Source organism: Pteropus alecto, unplaced genomic scaffold, assembly GCF_000325575.1.
Source record: "Pteropus alecto unplaced genomic scaffold, ASM32557v1 scaffold185, whole genome shotgun sequence".
In the NCBI taxonomy this organism is placed as follows: domain Eukaryota; kingdom Metazoa; phylum Chordata; class Mammalia; order Chiroptera; family Pteropodidae; genus Pteropus; species Pteropus alecto.
Window position 1 is genome coordinate 8,718,038 of NW_006438088.1, and position 4,631 is coordinate 8,722,668.

Consider the following 4,631-nt stretch of genomic DNA (forward strand, 5'->3'; position numbering starts at 1 on the left):
ACTTTGGTCTGAGCACTGAGAACACTAACATTTATAATTTATAGGTCAGGAAGTAGAGAAGAATTCAGAGATAAGAGAAGAGACACTTGTCTCAAGTCACTCAGTTAGTAAGGAGCTGAACTGTGATTACCGATGTAAGATTTGGGTATCAAGTCCTGCAGAGTCAGGCAGAAAGAAAGCTTCCCTGTGCAACCTAAATGACTGCAACAGATTCTTTCACTTCAAAACTCCATATCAGACATTCAAGGCCAACCTTAACTGATTCATCCTTACTTCTTCAACCTACTTCTGGCACTATAGATGTTCCTGAATATTTGTTAACTAAGAAACATTCTACAACTTACAAGTTGTAGTACTTGTAGGGTATAGTTTTAGGTAACAGTAACCACCACGAATAACATTCATTCATTCATTCACTCATTCATTCATTCATTCAACAAATACTGGGTGCTGGCTGTGTGTCTGGCCCAGATGAAGCCCCTAAGGAGACTCCAGAAGACAAAATAAATAAGTCCCTGCTCTGTGGAGCTGACGTTGGGGAGAGGGATCTCTATTCTCCTTTTCTCTTTGACAAATGTTTGTTCTTCTTTTTCACTCTCTTTCTCCCCTTTACTTATTCAAATCCTCCATTTCCATAGAAGCCAGCCAGTCTAAAAATAGCATCTGTTATATTCCCACATGTGAGCATGGATACGTCTAACTATAAACATCATCGCCTCACTTCTACTCCGTCCCACAGAGACCCTGCTCCAAACAGATATCAACATAGAAACCTCTGCAGAGACAATCAGATTTCTGTGTGCATACTGATACAAAACAGAGAAACTTAGAGAAACAGACCCTCAGAAGAGGAAGGGGTGAGAGCATGAGCTGAGTAAAACAAAAGGGGAAATTTAGGGAGAATAAAGTGTTGTAGAGACAGCCCATGTTGACAGAGGAGATGGATGAGAGAGTAAATAAGTGGTCAGCAGAACTTCAGGCTACCCAGTTGTAATGCTAAACCCAGAAGGCCCACCAAAGAGCTTTTGGTGGTATTCTGTGCTCCCATGCCTAGCTCATTGCCTATTACCAGGACTGAGAGGCAGTGACAGCCACATTCAGGAATTTTCTCAGGAGCCCAGGCTCAGAGAAAGATTCTTGCAAGGAAGGTCAATTCCTCATCTCCAGCAAGTACAGGCTATATTAGGATAGTTTCACTGGGTGTTAACCTATTTAACGCTAAAGCCTTCTCAACCATGTAGATTAGGCTAATGCACTCTGATGGAACTACATAGATAATTCTCTCGTCTGCTTACCTACAGCTAACAAGCAAATAACTTCCATGAGCACATTTGACCGACATGGTCAAATAGTGAATTACAATTTAATACACACAAAAGATCATCTATATTAAAGAACTGGCGCATTTTCTTACATTCCAGCAGATGGAGCTACAGCCTGGAGAGGCTCAATATACTTCAATGGCTGATGCCCGTCCCTCAAAAACAAACGAGTAATGAATGAGAAGAGGCATGGAGAAAGAGAAGGGGAATTACAAAAAAAGATAAAAACAAAAAATAAAACAAACAGAGCCAAAACAAAACACAAAAACAGGTTACCTGGTGTAGAACTATTCTGTGGTTATACAAGTTCTTGTACCAGTGTCTGAATCATAGTAGGCTCTCAAAAAGTACTGAATGAATGAATGAATACAGGTGACATAATCTGGTGACCAGATTGTAGTCTGAGCCTTCTTAGGATAACAATTTTCTTCTCATTCGGCTTTGTTTTTTTCTCCTGTCCCTTTGATTATTTGCATATGCACACCCTTTGGACACCCACTTCCCATTAAAATGTCATGGAAAAATTCTGCAAAACTTGACTGCAGGGTCAAATTAGTGTCAAAGGGAGGTGTCAGGAGACGTATATGATAAAAATAGCCCAGCCGAGGTTCCCACCTGTTTCCCATGCTATAACGCTGTGCTCCAGGCAGTGTTACTCAAAGTGTGTTTCCCTAACCATCTGCATCGTTATCATCTGGGTTGTTTGTCAAAAATTCCAATTCCCAGGCCACATCCTCAAAAATCCAATTCAGTGCTTCTGGGCTGGGGCATCCCAAGCAATTTCTCTTCACAAACAAACTCGAGAATCTCTCTTATAGAGAAAGGAGAGCTGACGATCCCTTTACCCTCATCCTGAACTCCAAAGAGGACTGAAAACTCTGAAAACTGGGAGTTTTCAGAACTCATTCTGCAGGCAAAACCTGACCTATGAAGTGCCATGAAGCTATGTATGATCCATATTTATTGCACATAATTGTGAACATTCCCAGGCTTTGCTGCAGAAATGTTAATGTGTTTGATGAGAAGGTGCTGCCCCATCCCACAGAGGATGTTATGGGATATATGGTAGGTACAACTAAATTGCTCTTCTGAAACCCAGGAATTTTCTGAATTCAGAAACATATGGCCTCAAGGATTTCAGATAAGGGGCCCCATTCCTGTGTTCTCATGTTTCGTCCATAGGTGGTGTTTAAAGCAGTAATATTTGGGTTTGACCAAGATAAGAAAGCGTAATATAGTAAGAAGACTAGATTGGGAGCTGGGAAATCTCATCTTTCTTGGCCTCAGCTCTCTCTCCTGGAAAGGATGCAGGAGATGACATTTAAGACCTTCTGACTCTAAAATTTTGATTATTGCACCGTCTTGCTCTGTTAAGAATTGTTGAGGCATTACTGCCACAAGGATTGCATTATGGTTTCTTGTTATTTTCATTAAAAAATGCATAAAGACAAAAACCTTTCTCTGTCTTTTGAGTTTCTGGACAGATTCTCAACTGACATTTTTCTCAGTTATCTTAAAGGGCATTTACCCAAATTCTATAGATATTTTGATACATTATTGTACTCAGCAAAAACTACTAGGAAACTACCAGAATGCAGAAGTAGTCATGAACTCCAGGGAGTACAATAGAACATTGTGGAAAAAAATATTATTTATGTTATAGAGGAGGAGTAAAGAGTATTAGAACAAGACATCTGAAAAGCCACTATTGCCAGAGGCTCTTAGAGCGTCATTCATTTGAAGAGCAGCAAGCTGCCTCTTAGCAGAATCCTGATGATCCCGAAACCCATGTGACTGGGTTCTCTCTCTAGCCCTCTAAGCATGATTAGTGCTTAAGTGATCATCGAAAGACACTGTCAAATCCTGAAGCAAGATTTCGAAAAATTAAACACTCATAAAACACAAAGTGAAACGAAGCAATCACCTCTAAGATTGGTCCATTGGAAGCAATGTGTTAAGGGTTGAACCGTGTCCCCCTAAAGATGTGTTGAAGTCCTAACACCCCAGTTCCTCCGAATGAAACCTTATTTAAAGATAATAATTCACGGAGGCAGTCAAGTTAAAGTGAGGTCATTGGGGTGGGCCCTAATCCAGTGTGACTGGTTTCCTTATAAGAAAGGGAAATTTACACACACACACACACACACACACACACACACACACACACACACACGGATAACACCATGTGAACAAGAAGATGGCTATCTTGAGAACTCCAGAACTGTGAAACAATAAATTCTGTTGTTTAAGCCACCAAGGTTGTGGTGTTTTGTTAAGGCAACCCTAGCAATATAATATACAATGTTTAGTCCAATGGCAGAGGGAGGAGGCGTCTACAAACTCTGGGGTGTACATTTGAGCATTCACTTCATTTCTGGCTCCATTTATACGCCATTTTTTGTTTTATTTTTCTAACTTTGTCTTTTAATTATTATTTTTTTATCTTACTGTACTAGATGTATCTTTATGAGCTGCCTGAAATTCTTCTTATGTTTAGAAATATTATAAATTGGTAAGGAACTGTTATCTTGCCTGAGCACACTGAGCACATACACGGCTGGCATGAAGCAACTAAGTGGCAAAATCTAGCTTTCCTGTAACCATTGGGGAAGGAATTGTGAGGAATGGTAAGATTCAGTTTTGTAGAGCAAATGATTTCTGCACTCTGGGAAAGAATCCTTCAGGCAATCCGCTACTTTAAAGCAGTGATTGAGTCAGCAAAAAGTCAAGGCTTTCTTCACTCTTCGTGTTACGGAGCTGAGAGGGCAATCGTTTCTAAATTAAGGACTATGGCAGGAATTTTAGGAAGTGTGTAAAGAAGTTAAGCAACAACAATGACCATTTATTGAGCACCTGCTATGTAACAGGCATTCTGTTAGATGCTTGTTATGTGATAGATCATTTAATCTTTATAATAAACTTGCAAAGAGATATTTCCAGTTCCCTACTTAAAACCAAAAAATACGTAGCTCAGAAAGGTAAAGTAACTTATTTAAGAGAAAGGCACCCGGGATATGGTCCGTGGCTCTGCCTGGGGCGCAATCCCAGGACCTTCTGCATGTAAAGCAGATGTGCTAACCACTATTCTATGGAACCACCCCTCTATATTCTAATAATTAAACAGATTACTTCACCCTCAAAACCTTCTAACTATGAATGTAGGCGAAATTCTCCTAATAGTAGAATTATGTACCATCTTTCAGTATTCCTTTTGTGGCCAGCCTCTTCCAACAAAGAGAGATCATTAAATACAGATGCTCCTTAACTTATGATTGGATGATGTCTTGATAAACCCATCATAAGTTAAAA